General features: G+C 39.1%; 2 protein-coding genes across 2 annotated transcripts in view; both read right to left on the reverse strand.

The window, feature by feature from the left end:
• LOC145498044 (uncharacterized) overlaps positions 1-8,967 on the reverse strand; it is a 34,769-nt gene extending 25,802 nt beyond the window's left edge. Inside the window, exon 1 of the mRNA XM_081477921.1 lies at positions 8,929-8,967. The gene's annotated coding sequence lies outside the window, so the exon portion shown is untranslated. The remainder of the gene's footprint in view (positions 1-8,928) is intronic.
• Positions 1-18,129, reverse strand: part of LOC145498069 (uncharacterized) — a 215,076-nt gene that overhangs the window by 94,478 nt on the left and 102,469 nt on the right. The gene's annotated exons all lie outside the window — the stretch shown is intronic.

The raw sequence follows: 18,129 nt of genomic DNA on the forward strand, positions 1-18,129 counted from the left end.
CCCCTCATAAAGGTCACCGGTACCCATTTGCAAACCTGGGTGGAGAGAGGCACTGTGAAAGTAAAACGTCTTGCCCAAGAACACAACTCAATGTCCCCGGCCAGAGCTCAAACCCAGATCGCTAGATCGGGAGACGAGCATACTAACCATGAGGTCACCGCCCCTCCCAGATGGCTCATGGTCGTATCAAATCGATCAATACAATGACATAGATCTTTATAATATGGTGGCTAATCCAGACAAATATGATGAGACTGACTCAGACTTGATGCTTACCGTTTCATAATCTGATTATTTTACAATTTCTAAGGTAAATGATATTTTAAATAATGCTAGGCCTAAAGCTCTCTCATTATGCTACACTTTAACATAAGACGCCTGCCAAAGAACATGTCTCTATTCAACAATTAGATTATGAGCTCGAGATTATGAGCTCGAGTAAATTTGCACTTGTTTACGCGCGCTCACCCGGTTTTTCAATAATTTCAAGTTTTTAAAGTCAAGAAACCGTTAATTTCCTTCTTTCAGTCGTCTCACGAATTTAATTATCTGTTTACATCTAAACTTTCTTCCAAAACTTCGAAAAAACGATAAAAACGTCGCATTTCGTGGACGACCGACAGCTACTGCACTCTAATGGCTGATAGTATACGAGTAGCTCAGCCGATCAGATTGCAGCATTTGCATTAGTATACTAGTAGAATTCTACTAATAGATGATATGTTGTACTCTCTAGACAAAAAGTCAGATATTCTTGCACTCAAAGAAACAAAACTAAATCCAAACTTTACAACCAATATAGACCCCCCCCCCCCCAAACTATAATGAGGGTCGTACAGGGGTTTTCTCGTGATGCCTGATTAGCTGATTTTGTTTTCCGTGAAGCGTGAATTTAGGAAATTATGCGTCGTGACTCGTGACCTGAAGGTTTTGCGTGACCCGTGAAGAACCTGAATTATTAACCGATATTCGTGATTTACCTGATTTTCAGACGCAAGTCCTCCGAACGATTAGAGTCGATTATCGAGAGTGATTTAGGTATGCGATTTGCAATATGGAGCCTTGACTTAACCATTCGCGACTTTACTTTCTTCCAACACTGCCTCTAGTGTGAGAACAGGTCATTAAAAAGAGTATCTTATTTGCTTATTTTCGTGATTCGGGAAAACGAAATTTTTATATTCGTGATCTGTGATCCTCTATTTTTTCCGTTCGTGAAACGTGTCAGATACCTCCCCCCCCCCCTGCCCCCCTGTAAGACCCTCTATAATTTTCATCACACTGACTCATCCTGCTGCTATTTAAAAGAGCATTCTAAAAACAATAACCAGACCTGCAGATGTAACACTTGACATTCACCTAGTTGAAAACTGCTGCGCTCAAATTGATCCATGTAATGGGAAAAACACACTCTAATTGGTTGTATCTATTGGCACTTAACCTGAATTTAAAATGCAACTCGAGGTAATCATCAATAAGAAGCGAGAAAATATGTTGTGATATAAGTATGTGATATAAATATCGATTTTCTGAGATGCACCAGTCACCAACAGACTGAAGATTACTTAGACTTGTTTTTTTCAATTTTCTGCCAGTGATTACCAAACCCACCAGAATTACTGCTAACACTGAAACACTCATTGACCACATAATTATATACTAAACACAACTGCCCAAAATATTTCTGGTATTGTTTATTATAGTATTAATTACGTTTATAGTATTAATTACTTTCTCAAATTTTGATGCACATACAAGTCCTTTGTTTGCTAAGCTTAACCTTTTTAAACTCTTTTTTATGCGCCAGTTTAATACTGGCAAACTACCAAAGATCTTTAATTGGTTTTTGTCAAAACAGCTTGGAAACATAATGTAAATACTCGCTTTGCATCTAGATCTACTTTCTATCTTCCAAAAAATTCGAACAAATTATGGCAAATTTAATATTTGATTTAATGGACCTAAATTATGGAACGAACTCGATGAAAGATTCAAGTGTTGTACTTCTAATCAATTTAAAAAAGAACTAACTTCGCATTTCATTAGTCTCTATTAATCTTTACTGATATTCTGATGGTTTATATCTATTTATTTTGTTTTGTTTTGTATATTTACTTTTGTACCAAGTTTATGATATTTATGTGTACCAATGTATTTGTTGTGCCTCTTTCCTGACTATCACATTTTTTATTTTTTTAATTACGGTCACCCAACTAGTTTAGCTTTTTAGTTATTTTGGGTGTCCCACTACTGTATGTACTGTACTGTTTATTTATTTATTTATAATTATAATCTTGTAAATTCTTTTAGTTGTTTACAGTAGTAGAAATAAACTGTTGTCTTATATTGGTCTGATTGACAGCCCAGATCACCTGCAAGCATTCTACTTCGTAGACGCAGTTGTCCGTCTCGTAAACGGTCGATGCCATTTTCGCGATACTTTAAACTATCAACGAATTTTTGTCTACTAAATTAAATTAAAGAAAAAAGGAAAATTTGTAAGTAACCACCCAGTATTGAACCTAGAACCTTTGTTTCCTGACGTGTCTCTTATACCACTACACTACCAGGCTGATCTGCCAAATCTCCGCAAAATTTGATCACAAAACGTGACTTTCTTAAATTTTAATAACAGAGTTGCCCCAACCATCAAACATAAGCTAATCCCAAGCATACCAGTGTGAATGTGAACAACTAAGCATGTGAGAAATGTGTTCTACTCCATCAACAAATTATTACGAGTTTCTACCTTGCACAGGCCTAAACTAAAGCAAATATGGCATCGTCCATTCTAAAAGGCTTGGTTACCAATGACAGCATCGACTGTTTACCAGACAGAAATCAGCTTTGCAGGCGTGTCAGTAAATAGTCCTAAAGATAAAACTCAATTAAGGATTATAGTCACTTCAACCAAGAATTATATAAGCAACATATTAGTACAATCGACTGGAATGCTATTATAAATGGGAACACTGATATCAATGGTCTGACAAACTATATAATTGGAGCTACAAAAGCTGTAGTTGACAAACATGTGCCAATAAAAAACAGCATCCAGAAATAAGCAAAAGCAGCTATGAAAGCCATGAATATCAAATGTAATGCTCAAATCAATGCAGGCTAAACAAATAATGTATAAGACAATTCCTCTCAGCTGACACAGATAAAATTTCTGAATATAAAGCTCAATCAGATAAAAGCAGCCAGCGAAAAATCCTACTTCAGTAAAGATTTTGACTTGTGCAAAAATATCCTCAAGCCACCTGGAAATTAATTGGCACTTTAATAAAACATAAGCCAACAGGCTGTACTACCCCGTCAAACATAGTAAGAAATAGAGCTGATATCTGTGAGCAGTTCAACCAGTATTTTGCTAATGTTGATCAACAACTGGCAATGGCACCATACCGAAAACAATGCAACCTCCATGCAATATATAAGGAAAGCCCTTCATTTAGTTTTGTAATGTCTCCAATTACAGAAGCTCAAGCTCTATAGGTCAAGAATATCAACTACACCTGGACAATCAGTATTCCAGTTCTGTGCATCAATAATTTGGGAATCAGTTCCTCTTAGCCTAAAAAACTTTCGATATAATCCCTTTAAGAAGCTGTATAAGCAGCACCTCTTAAATACTTAAAATATAATTAATAATAACAGTCACTTGTATTTAATGTATTTTCAGTAATGTATTCCTGCGTAATGTATTTTTGTTCTCCGCATTTACCTTAACATGGTGATAACCAGCTTGAAGGCCAATGACTATTCTGGTCACCATACACAAACATTTGTTATTTTTCCCATAGCTATATGCAACATATATTTCTCTTCTCATATTTATTTTATAATGCTGATGTAAATTAATGCTGTAAATAGTGCACAATAAAAATTGATTGATTGATTGATTGGATGGATTGATTGATTGATTGATTGACTGACTAATTGAGAACATTAACTCTCTGATTCCTTCTCCCCCCAGTTCAATGATGTGTAGGTGCCATGCTCTGTACAGTCTTAGAAACAAAAAAAGTTAACATTGTTTGTTGGGAGGGGAGGGGGTAGCAATTTTTGCAAGACACTCAAAACTATGATTTTACTTCTAAGTTTGACTCAGCACTTTTGGTCATTTTAGATCAAACAACCATAATCAGGTATACAGTAATAACTCAGCCTGTTCTGTACCATGAAGCAATACCTGAGTTATGAGATTTTGGTGATAAGTATAATTTCAAAGTAAGTTATTCATAGCAAGCTCACTACAGTCACAACTGAAACTAAATGTAGTGCAACAACAACACTCATCACCACTCCACATCATTGCCACAATTTAAAGAGTTATTTAAATAGTTTATGTGTCACTTTATTAACCACACAATTATGCTCCCTCATCATAGGCCTGCAATGCGTGCAGAGAGCATTATAATCTAGCTCTCTGCACGCATTGCAGGCCTATGATGAGGGAGCATTGAAGAAGCTAGTCATAAAAGGGGATAAGTGACGATTTTGGTTGCTTTTCGTTTTTCTTGCTCCAAATTAGCTGAATTTTTGCATGTGGTCTTCAATGTAATAGAAAAACGTGTTCCTGTATTTTTGCCGCTGGTTTTTGCTTCGCTTTATAAAGACGCCGCTTGGAAAACCGAGTGGTTTTTTTGCATACGCAATATCCTGAAAACGAAGCAAGGTTTAGCGCAAAAACTACGGGACATTGCTAAACATACCTAAACAAAACTCTATGCGAAATTTGGAGCGTTTTCGACAAAGTTCACTTTTGATTAAAATACCTAACGCCCTTTTCCCGCCGAGGCTGCAAATAAACGAAGCCGGGCCTTTGTTATGATAAACAGAGCCGATCCTTTGTTATAATAACCAAACCAAGCCTTTGTTATAAGTCGAAGTCTCGCCTCGGTTTATCATAACAAAGGATCGGCCCGCCGCGACCGCAGGGACTTTGATCTCACTTAGAAAGCAGCAAAATGTCAATTTCACGCAACGTATAAGCTCAAAAATGTTGATTTTAGGTCAAAAAAGGTTAAAATGTTGATTTCACGTTAACGCTTGTCGGCAAGGATGTTGGTTTCACTTAGAGACCAGCAAAATGTCAATTTCACGCAGCGCGTAAGCTCAATGATGTTGATTTCAGGTCTAAATAGGTTAAAATGTTGATTTCGCGTTAACGCGTGACGGCAAGGATGTTGGTTTCACTTAGAAACCAGCAAAATGTCAATTTCACGCAACGCATAAGCTCAATGATGTTGATTTCAGGTCTAAATAGGTTAAAATGTTGATTTTACGTTAACGCGTGTCGGCAAGGATGTTGGTTTCACTTAGAGACCAGCAAAATGTCAATTTCACGCAGCGCATAAGCTCAATGATGTTGATTTCAGGTCTAAATAGGTTAAAATGTTGATTTCGCGTTAACGCGTGACGGCAAGGATGTTGGTTTCACTTAGAAACCAGCAAAATGTCAATTTCACGCAGCGCATAAGCTCAATGATGTTGATTTCAGGTCTAAGTAGGTTAAAATGTTGATTTCACGTTGACGCGTGACGGCAAGGATGTTGATTTCTCTTAGAAACCAGCAAAATGTCAATTCCACGCAACGTATAAGCTCAAAAATGTTGCTTTTAGGTCAAAAAAGGTTTAAATGTTGATTTCACGTTGACGCGTGACGGCAAGGATGTTGGTTTCACTTAGAAACCAGCAAAATGTCAATTTTACGCAGCGCATAAGCTCGATGATGTTGATTTCAGGTCTAAATAGGTTAAAATGTTAATTTGACGTTAACGCGTGACGGCAAGGATGTTGGTTTCACTTAGAAAACAGCAAAATGGTAGGAGCCCATGATGGGCTCCTGAAAATGGTAATTTCACGCAACGTATAAGCTCAAAAATGCTGATTTCAGGTCAAAAAAAGGTGTAAATAAAAATAAAATGAAACAAATAAACATTTCAATAAACACTTTTTCAAATACGGCAACGTCTAAACGGCTGTTTAGTTTTGGATTTAAGAATTTGATGACTCCACGTGAAAACGCTCTATAAATAGGGCTGACAGATTAACAGATTAACCCTTCTGCGCAACGTACGGGTCTCCATACATCTGCATGTCCCCTGATCCCAGAAGCTCAAAACACTACAAATCATGCCGATTTGAAATAAAATCAACGCAAACTGGATCACAGATCTGTTACAATCGATCGCCACTTGCTGGCCATTATTATGTTTAAATCTAGTTACCAGTTCGAGAAACGTCCGCAGAACGTAATCGCAATGCATGCCGGGAAGGGTCTTTACACCTCGTGCGCGGGAAAACATGGCGGTCGATACAAGACAAATTTTATCACTCTAAAACCAGTTCTCGCTTTCCAAACTTTGACGCTAGCAACGCTTGGCAAATGGGCCACAACTCACCAGAGGGTATTTTTCTTGGGCAAGAACTGCTCTTGGACTTTGCTACCTGGCTCGATCTGACTTCGAACGCCGATAACACGATTACGGTATATCAGCTACCTTCGAAGTTTCAGAACACATTTTGATTCTTTAAAACGTGCTGATGACTTACGGGTTTATCGAGGCTTTATGATGCCTCTCAACCACCAGGTAGGCACACAAGGTACTTTAAAACAATGCTTAAGATATTAGTTGACAGAGCTCTAATGCGGCACATCTCTTTTTTGTTTGATGGCATTTCGTTTGACGCTCGATCGATTCACGTGTTGTGTTCACGTCACAATAACCGGTGTAAACAATCCGTTCCCAGATTTCCGCTCTATATGCTGTGGGATTTGGTTTTGACTTCATACACTATAAACAGTCTGCCTGTTTGCTGTTCAACAAATAAACTCCTAAAGACATGGCTAGGAAAAGCCAAGTTTTTTGCCTACGTTTTAACTCGAAAACAAAGCAAAAACCAGCGACAAAAATACAGAACCACATTTTTCTATTACATTGAAGACCACATGCAAAACTTCAGCTAATTTGGAGCAAGAAAAAAGAAAAGCAACCAAAATCGTCACTTATCCCCTTTTATGACTAGCTTCTTCACATAGTTGTTTTTGTCAGAAAACAAATTATGAGAAAAAAGGGCTAACCTGAAAACACCAAAGAATCACAAATTTTGAGGTTTCCAAATCTTTCATATATAGCAACGGCAAAGGAAATGGCAATGTGTAATGATATAACTTATGGCCAAGCTCAAGTCTGTAGTCTGTTACATTTGCATACCGTAATCGTTCATGTAAAATGCAGACAGTGTAGACTACAGACTACAGATCGGGGGTAAAATGCAGACTGAGGGTAAAATGCAGACTGCAGACCAGGGATAAGATGCAGACTTCATCATTGAGAGCTAATCACAAACAGGCTAACCAGAGCGTTGCTGAGTTCAACCGGAGTGATATTCAGGCTAACCAGAGTGCAGACTTTCACAGCAATTAGCCTGAATAACTTTGTTACATTTAGCACTCAATGATGGAAATAACACTATAGATACTTAAAACCTCTCTAGTCTGCAGTGTGCCTTTTACCCCTGGACGCAGTCTGCATTTTTACCCCAGTTTGCATTTCACCCCCTGGTCTCTAGTCTGCAATCTGCAGCCTGCAGTCTGTTTTACACTGACTGTATGGCTTCACCATTTCAGTTATCATGAGCTTACCATTAACATGCTAGCCTAAGCATTATTCGGGCTAACCTTAGTAATGTTTAACCAAGCTAAAGCACCAATTAAGCTACCAGGAGTGCAGACTTTCACTTCGATTACCCTGAATAACACCTGGGTTAGCCTGTTTATGGTGAGAACTTGATAATGGAAATAACAAGAGATATGTCTGCAGTCTGCAGTCTGCATTTTACCCCTGGTCTACAGTCTGCAGTCCAGTCTTTTTCTACATTAACTGGTTTACAGTTTATTATATATGGCATAAAACCAATAGTGACTATAACAGTTCAAAACATTTTTAACCAATGTATTTGATAGCTTTTCCAAAAGACAATTGTATTTCTCTGATTCTGTGTAACTGCAAGTTTTAATCCCTTAAGTCATAGGGAAAACAAGAGGACAGAAAATGCAGCGACTTTGGGTCCACCTTCCAGCAAAACTACCGTCCATGGTATATTCTATAATATATAGATTTAGGCCAGCCTAATAGCGTAACTCCTGGGCCGAGTTGTTCAAAGCCCGATTAAGCTAACCCAGAAAAAGGTAGAATTTTGATTTGAGTTTTGTAACTTTGCGGTGAGGTTTCTGTATATTGTTTGGCCTTCTGTTTTGAGTTTTAATAATCACCATATACACAAAACAAAATAGCAAAACACATTTGTATAGAAGAAAAAGTTATAATTCGATTAACTTTTAATCCTGGGTTAGCGTAAACTGGCTTCCGAGCAATCCTGCCCTGTTTCCAACAAGCTAACCCAATATGAGCCCGCGATCCAATCGATAACCAGCGCTTGGTCAGCGGTCAACTTCAAGAAAACACGTGACCTCGAGGAGCTGTAAACCTGAGCCCGCGATATGGTCACGTGGTACTGGTCAGCGGATACCTTGTATTGACAGGTGTCAATTGATCATAACATGGATGTCCAATATCAAGGAAGTACACGGTAAACCAAGGCTGCATGTCTCTGTCAACCTATTATTTGGAGTATGGCCGCCATGTTGGGCAACTCCGCCGTCGCCGTCGTCGTCGTGCGTACGCGCCCACGAGCAATACCGCTAGCCATGATAACCATGAGAAAATCAACTCATGGGTTTCCTTTTCTTTCCCATATGAGTATGGGGCTCCGCTTGGCGGCCCTTCGGGCCGCCGGAGCTCCGCTATTACACAGCATACTCACTACCTTCGCTGTATTCAGTGAGGTGGAAAGAGGTGAGGCCGTGTTCTATAGCTTAGTCAAATATGAAAAAGGCAGTCTTACAGACTCTCTTACCTTTATAAACCAGCGACGAGGTCTTCGACTGTATAAATCACATGTAGGCCGCCATGTGCCTAAATCCTACCGCTCAGAAGGACAACCGAGGAGTACTAGGAGCGAGTTTCCGAGTTGAGCAGTTTTCGGAAATTGTCGGCTATTCCAATATGGCGGACTATACCAATCACATAAATATGCGAATTGCCAGTGGTAAAACTATGTTGGTCAACAGGACAAGTACGTTTTCATTCACCTGACAAGTTAAGAATAATGTGTAGATAGTAAAGCAGTGAGTTGTTCGGCAAATGCTGTATATTTCTTTAGATCTCTTCCCGTCTAGTTCGTAAATTTGTACACCGGCTAACACATTACACTGTAGACGTCTTTGACTTATAATGGGCACAAGCGTTTTTAAATTCGTCGTTCCTTCAGGACGAATTTTGTTATTGATTCGGCGGATCCCCGAATTCAAACTTCCTTTGCCTTGTCCCTCTGGCCGGTGGGATCTTGGAAATACTACCGACCAGTGGGACAGCTTGTGTATAAGGTAATTGGATTTAAGTCCATGCACATTTTTATTTGTAGAATAGTTTGATACATCGCTCTTTAGCCTTACACTACACTAGATTATCACTCTACAGTAATATTTCAGTTTTCTGTGATCTTGTCCCTGTGGCCGGTAGGATCTTGAAAATACTACCGGCCAGAGGAACAGCTCGGGTACAAGGCAATTGGACTTTAGTTCATGCACAGTTTTATTTGTACAATAGTTTGATACATTGCTCTTAAGTTTTATACCAGACCAGAATCACTCTACAGTTGAATCTTTTCAGTTTTCTGTGATCTTGTCCCTCTGGCTGGTAGGATCTTGAAAATACCACCGGCCAGAGGGACAGCTTGTGTGTAAGGTAATTGGACTCAAGTCGATGCACAGTTTTATTTGTAAAATAGTTTGATACATTGCTCTTTAGTCTTACACTACACTAGATTATCACTCTACAGTAATATTTTCAGTTTTCTTTGATCTTGTCCCTCTAGCTGGTAGGATCTTGAAAATACTACCAGCCAGAGGGACAGCTACTTGTGTATAAGGTAATTGGACTCAAGTCCATGCACAGTTCTATTTGTGCAATAGCTTGATACATTGCTCGTTAGTCTTACACTACACTAGATTATCACTCTACAGTAATAGTTCAGTTTTCTGTGATCTTGTCCCTCTGGCCGGTAGATCTTGAAAATACTACCGACCAGAGGGAGAGCTTGTGTATATTAGGTAATTGGACTTAAGTCCATGCATAGTTTAATTTGTACAATAGTTTGATACATTGCTCTTTAGTCTTACACTACACTAGATTATCACTCTACAGTCATATCTTCAGTTTTCTCTGACCTTGTCCCTTTGGCTGGTAGGATCTTGAAAGTACTACCGGCCAGAGGGACAGCTTGTGTATAAGGTAATTGGACTGAAGTGCATGCACATTTTCACTTGTAGAATAGTTTGAAACATTGTTCTTTAGTTTTATACCACACTAGAATGACTCTACAGTTAAATATTTTCAGTTTTCTGTGATCTTTTCCCTCTGGCCGGTAGGATCTTGAAAATACTGCCGGCCAGAGGGACGGCTTGTGTGTAAGGTAATTGGACTCAGCCCATGCACAGTTTTATTTGTACAATAGTTTGATTATTGCTCTTATTGCCTAAGTCATAAATCAGGCTTGAATATTGAGGATTTCCATTTATATGAAGGTTATCAGACACTTGATTTCAATGCCTTAATAAAATTTATTTTGCATTCACTCCAAGTGAAACAGAGTGCCAGGCAGTACTAGGACACATCTCTGATATGTCCAGTGGGCTCAAGTTGTATACATCAATATTTAATATATTATTTTGTGACTTACATACTCTGTGTAAGGACAGAGGAATTTCTTCAGGAGGATTGTTAAACTTAAAGAGTTGGATACTGTTCCTTAGCATTGAAAGACTATCTGTTTATGAAATAAACACAAATTAAAGTAACGAAAATGTCCTATTGTCTTTTTTTTGTGAATGGTGTTTACCTTTAAACAAAATAGGTTTAAGGAAATCCTTTATTTAACCAGAACGTATTGCTTATAGGACAATGACCTGACATACTCACAAAGCCACTCTCATTGCAAAATTTCTAGTTTATTTCCCTCATGTTTATTAGGCCTGTATCCTGCAAAGGATAAGTCACTTCTAAAATGAGGCTTTCTAAATAACAAGTGTAAATAAGTGTAAATAGTTAATAAGTGTAACCCCAGTTACCCTAAAAATTAATCAGATCGAATAGTTTGCCGAGTTTGCATATTTGTGCACCCATGAGTAAAATTGGGAGGGGGGGCAGGGGGGTGGGAGCCCCAGAAGAATAGGGGGCAGGAGGCAGGAGAGGAAAGGGTGGGAAGTGAGAGTTCTACGAAGCCGGGAATCATTTATTAAGCATTAAAATACTTTCAAAAACAAGAACCCAAATGTTTTTTGACTTACATTTAGCTTATCTTGAGACTTCTGGACTGAAGGAAAAATTAAATCCGCCCTTGGATTGAAAAACTAGGGCCAACTTCTGGTAAAATTGGAAACCTTTTTACAGTGGTTACATCATAGGTCATCAAATGAAGAAGCTAGTCATAAAAGGGGATAAGTGACGATTTTGGTTGCTTTTCTTTTTTCTTGCTCCAAATTAGCTGAAGTTTTGCATGTGGTCTTCAATGTAATAGAAAAATGTGGTTCTGTATTTTTGTCGCTGGTTTTTGCTTTGTTTTCGAGTTAAAACGTAGGCAAAAAACTTGGCTTTTCCTAGCCATGTCTTTAGGAGTTTATTTGTTGAACAGCAAACAGGCAGACTGTTTATAGTGTATGAAGTCAAAACCAAATCCCACAGCATATAGAGCGGAAATCTGGGAACGGATTGTTTACACCGGTTATTGTGACGTGAACACAACACGTGAATCGATCGAGCGTCAAACGAAATGCCATCAAACAAAAAAGAGATGTGCCGCATTAGAGCTCTGTCAACTAATATCTTAAGCATTGTTTTAAAGTACCTTGTGTGCCTACCTGGTGGTTGAGAGGCATCATAAAGCCTCGATAAACCCGTAAGTCATCAGCACGTTTTAAAGAATCAAAATGTGTTCTGAAACTTCGAAGGTAGCTGATATACCGTAATCGTGTTATCGGCGTTCGAAGTCAGATCGAGCCAGGTAGCAAAGTCCAAGAGCAGTTCTTGCCCAAGAAAAATACCCTCTGGTGAGTTGTGGCCCATTTGCCAAGCGTTGCTAGCGTCAAAGTTTGGAAAGCGAGAACTGGTTTTAGAGTGATAAAATTTGTCTTGTATCGACCGCCATGTCTTCCCGCGCACGAGGTGTAAAGACCCTTCCCGGCATGCATTGCGATTACGTTCTGCGGACGTTTCTCGAACTGGTAACTAGATTTAAACATAATAATGGCCAGCAAGTGGCGATCGATTGTAACAGATCTGTGATCCAGTTTGCGTTGATTTTATTTCAAATCGGCATGATTTGTAGTGTTTTGAGCTTCTGGGATCAGGGGACATGCAGATGTATGGAGATCCGTACGTTACGCAGAAGGGTTAATCTGTTAATCTGTCAGCCCTATTTATAGAGCGTTTTCACGTGGAGTCATCAAATTCTTAAATCCAAAACTAAACAGCCGTTTAGACGTTGCCGTATTTGAAAAAGTGTTTATTGAAATGTTTATTTGTTTCATTTTATTTTTATTTACACCTTTTTTTGACCTGAAATCAGCATTTTTGAGCTTATACGTTGCGTGAAATTACCATTTTCAGGAGCCCATCATGGGCTCCTACCATTTTGCTGTTTTCTAAGTGAAACCAACATCCTTGCCGTCACGCGTTAACGTCAAATTAACATTTTAACCTATTTAGACCTGAAATCAACATCATCGAGCTTATGCGCTGCGTAAAATTGACATTTTGCTGGTTTCTAAGTGAAACCAACATCCTTGCCGTCACGCGTCAACGTGAAATCAACATTTAAACCTTTTTTGACCTAAAAGCAACATTTTTGAGCTTATACGTTGCGTGGAATTGACATTTTGCTGGTTTCTAAGAGAAATCAACATCCTTGCCGTCACGCGTCAACGTGAAATCAACATTTTAACCTATTTAGACCTGAAATCAACATCATTGAGCTTATGCGCTGCGTGAAATTGACATTTTGCTGGTTTCTAAGTGAAACCAACATCCTTGCCGTCACGCGTTAACGCGAAATCAACATTTTAACCTATTTAGACCTGAAATCAACATCATTGAGCTTATGCGCTGCGTGAAATTGACATTTTGCTGGTCTCTAAGTGAAACCAACATCCTTGCCGACACGCGTTAACGTAAAATCAACATTTTAACCTATTTAGACCTGAAATCAACATCATTGAGCTTATGCGTTGCGTGAAATTGACATTTTGCTGGTCTCTAAGTGAAACCAACATCCTTGCCGTCACGCGTTAACGTCAAATTAACATTTTAACCTATTTAGACCTGAAATCAACATCATCGAGCTTATGCGCTGCGTAAAATTGACATTTTGCTGGTTTCTAAGTGAAACCAACATCCTTGCCGTCACGCGTCAACGTGAAATCAACATTTAAACCTTTTTTGACCTAAAAGCAACATTTTTGAGCTTATACGTTGCATGGAATTGACATTTTGCTGGTTTCTAAGAGAAATCAACATCCTTGCCGTCACGCGTCAACGTGAAATCAACATTTTAACCTACTTAGACCTGAAATCAACATCATTGAGCTTATGCGCTGCGTGAAATTGACATTTTGCTGGTTTCTAAGTGAAACCAACATCCTTGCCGTCACGCGTTAACGTGGAATCAACATTTAAACCTTTTTTGACCTAAAATCAACATTTTTGAGCTTATACGTTGCGTGAAATTGACATTTTGCTGCTTTCTAAGTGAGATCAAAGTCCCTGCGGTCGCGGCGGGCCGATCCTTTGTTATGATAAACCGAGGCGAGACTTCGACTTATAACAAAGGCTTGGTTTGGTTATTATAACAAAGGATCGGCTCTGTTTATCATAACAAAGGCCCGGCTTCGTTTATTTGCAGCCTCGGCGGGAAAAGGGCGTTAGGTATTTTAATCAAAAGTGAACTTTGTCGAAAACGCTCCAAATTTCGCATAGAGTTTTGTTTAGGTATGTTTAGCAATGTCCCGTAGTTTTTGCGCTAAACCTTGCTTCGTTTTCAGGATATTGCGTATGCAAAAAACCACTCGGTTTTCCTAGCGGCGTCTTTATAAAGCGAAGCAAAAACCAGCGGCAAAAATACAGGAACACGTTTTTCTATTACATTGAAGACCACATGCAAAAATTCAGCTAATTTGGAGCAAGAAAAAAGAAAAGGAACCAAAATCGTCACTTATCCCCTTTTATGACTAGCTTCTTCAAATGTTGTCATTTAAACTGTCAAACGACGTGAAGAGCTAGAGGAGCAAGGCTGAAGACAAAGGAAAACAGGAAAAGAAACGCCAAAGGATTGCGCAGATCAATGATAAGTATGTGTTTTGAGTGTCCTTATTTACAGGGGACGGAGCAAACCAGGGGAGGGCGGGAGTCAAGAGATAAAGGTATGGGAAGCAGGAGAACTGGGAGGTTCTGACCCGCTTTCGCCCCCCTCCCCTCCCCTCAAAAAAAAATTGTTAAACAACAGCTTAATTGAACGCGATTAAGTTTTTTAGTTTTTAAATTCATTGGTATTATCTATGTTTAGTTTCCAGAGCATCTCAGCAGGGGAGAAACTCCTAATTTCAACCAGGTATTTTGAATCAAAAGCAAGTATCAACACTTCTCATCGCATGACAAAGTAATGGAAATCAATTTAAACCAAACTACATGGATACCAACTACACATCTCCTATTCATAACACTTTCTTGCAGAAATTCACTATGTTTGTCTTATTTTCCAGGATGAAGTGATGAAGTGATGAAAATGCAGATCTTACAGCAAATGCTACCAAACTGAAGGAATGTACATTCAAAAGAACTGAAAAGTTCTCATCAATGGTAAAATATTAATTTTGCTTGAAAAGGATTCACCTCCATATTTCCTTAATCAGTTGTACATATATATATAACAGTCTCCCTCACTAAATAAACACTCTAAATCCATCGTTCAACTTAAGATTCCACACTGATACTGGCATGTTCATTGATTCAGAATTATTGCAATGGCAGAGCATGAATAGACTTTTACAGACACCATGAACTTCAGTCCAATTACCTTATACACAAGCTGTCCTTCTGGCCGGTAGTATTTTCAAGATCCTTCCAGCCAGAGGGACAAGATCACAGAAAACTGAAAATATTACTACAGAGTGATTGTAGTGTAGTGTAAGAAGTAAGACTAAGCAATCAATCAAACCATTCTACAAATAAAACTGAGCATGGGCTTAAGTCCAATTACCTTATACACAAGCTGTCCTTCTGGCCGGTAGTATTTTCAAGACCCTACCGGCCAGAGGGACAAAATCACAAAAAACTGAAAACATTACTGTAGAGTGATTCTAGTGTGGTGTAAGACTAAAGAGCAATGTATTAAGTTATTGTACAAATAAAACTGTGCATGGACTTGAGTCCAATTACCTTATACACAAGTAGCTGTCCCTCTGGCCGGTAGTATTTTCAAGATCCTACCGGCTAGAGGGACAAGATCACAGAAAACTGAAAATATTACTGTAGAGTGATAATCTAGTGTAGTGTAAGACTAAAGAGCAATGTATCAAACTATTCTACAAATAAAACTGTGCATTGACTTGAGTCCAATTACCTTATACACAAGCTGTCCTTCTGCCCGGTAGTATTTTCAAGATCCTACCAGCTAGAGGGACAAGATCACAGAAAACTGAAAAGATTCAACTGTAGAGTGATTCTGGTCTAGTATAAAACTTAAGAGCAATGTATCAAACTATTGTACAAATAAAACTGTGTATGAACTTAAGTCCAATTACCTTGTACACAAGCTGTTCCTCTGGCCGGTAGTATTTTCAAGATCCTACCGGCCACAGGGACAAGATCACAGAAAACTGAAATAAAACTGTAGAGTGATAATCTAGTGTAGTGTAAGGCTAAAGAGCGATGTATCAAGCTATTCTACAAATAAAAATGTGCATGGACTTAAATCCAATTACCTTATGCACAAGCTGTCGCACTGGTCGGTAGTATTTCCAAGATCCCACCGGCCAGAGGGACAAGGCAAAGGAGGTTTGAATTCGGGGATCCGCCGAATCAATAACAAAATTCGTCCTGAAGGAACGACGTATTAAAAAACGCTTGTGCCTATTATAAGTCAAAGACGTCTACAGTGTAATGTGTTAACCAGCGTACAAATTTACGGTTTACGAACTAGACGGGAAGAGATCTAAAGAAATATACAGCATTTGCCGAACAACTCACTGCTTTACTCGCTACACATTATTCTTAACTTGTCAAGTGAATAAAAACGTACTTGTCTCGTTGATCAACATAGTTTTACCACTGGCAATTCGCATATTTATGTGATTGGTATAGTGCGCCATATTGGAATAGCCGACAATTTCCGAAAACTGCTCAACTCGGAAACTCGCTCCTAGTACTCCTCGGTTGTCCTTCTGAGCGGTAGGATTTAGGCACAACCCGCCATCATGGTGATTACACTAGACCCCAGTCTCTCGATGACTCTGGGAATGATGACAGTTTGGCAGCATTTCAAGGAGGGGACTGGACTGTGTTAAATACTGTTCAGTGACATCTACGAGTACTCGATACCCCAATTTCAATCACAGTTGGTCACTTCCAGGCGCTTAGTTAGTTGGGGCGCAGCCCGGAAGAAAAGAGAGAGAGAGCTTCTTGGTGCAAGGAGAGAGAGAGTCATTTTTCGCGCTGCGCCCCAACTAACTAACCTGAACGCCTGGAAAATTGACCGTGCGCCAGACTCGATGCCTCATGACAATCAGAGTATTAAATACTGCTGATTGAAGCGCAGAATGTGTGCCTCGCTTTTTGTCGTTGAATTTCTTTCTAACTTCCAAGGTTTATCAACATGAGTAAAGAGATCAAGATCATTTAACTCCTTATTCACGCGGGGACTTCTATGATTCTTCCTCAGGTTTTGGCTTCTGATCCAAAACCACGCTGGGGCCATTACATTGTGCAATATAGCGCTTCGTATCCACTCCACCCTTTCCGCAGCGTTTTCGTAATCCGCATCAAAACGCTCGAAAACGCTGATACCCAATACGGCCGTCTCTTGCGAATCCGCATACATATGAATGACAAGTGTGCACATGGCCTGGAACTCGAGAACAAACACATCCTGCGAATACTGGAAACTATTACAGGCAAATACGCTCTTAATCCATTGAAACGTTTTGACCACCAAAAATGTGAATGTTGAAGTACATACGGTATAGCCTAAAGGGCTACAAAAATTAGACAACTAGAATACTTGGCGACCAACAGTCTAAAAACTTCGGAGCCAGCTGGTCCCAAAGTCAAGCCATGTGCAGCATGCATGTTGCATGTTGCTCCGTTTGTACGTCATTTCACCGCGCGGAAAACAAAGCTGCGCCTTGACTTCTATAGACATATTCCATTAACGAGGTGTTTCGGCTCGAGTGTCAGCCTTCTCTCGACCGAACATGTTCAGGGTAAACAAGAGAAAAACGTCAAAGAATAATTTGCAATTCGCGTACTAATCGTATCAACCACTAACATGGTATTTATTGCTTTAGCCATAACAAATATCTCATCAACAAAACGAACTGATGAATATAATGTAGTAGTCACAAAGAATGTGTTAGCATCGCCTGTTCAAAGATCGACCACTTTAAAATTTCAAGGATTACGGCGTTTTTCATCTTCGGTGAAAGCCAACTGATTTAGTTACATCCAGGAATAAACCAAACTGCCATTACATGCAAATAACTCATAAAACACTTCTTGTGTAGAAACATACTAAATAACGCAACTTAGCGACAAAGTTTTCATTCGATATTTTGGCTCCTAAATAACTCATCCACGGTGCAACATAATGTACTTTTCAATTCAATTGACAAGTAAATAAAGTTAATTAAAGTGAGTAAGTTACCTCGGACAATGACATTTGCTTGCAAAACTGACAACTTAACTCTCTAAGTTTCAAAACTCAGCAGAAACTTGTAGGGAGTTTAAAAAG

The sequence above is a fragment of the Orbicella franksi genome, chromosome 9 (assembly GCF_964199315.1).
Source record: "Orbicella franksi chromosome 9, jaOrbFran1.1, whole genome shotgun sequence".
Lineage (NCBI taxonomy): Eukaryota > Metazoa > Cnidaria > Anthozoa > Scleractinia > Merulinidae > Orbicella > Orbicella franksi.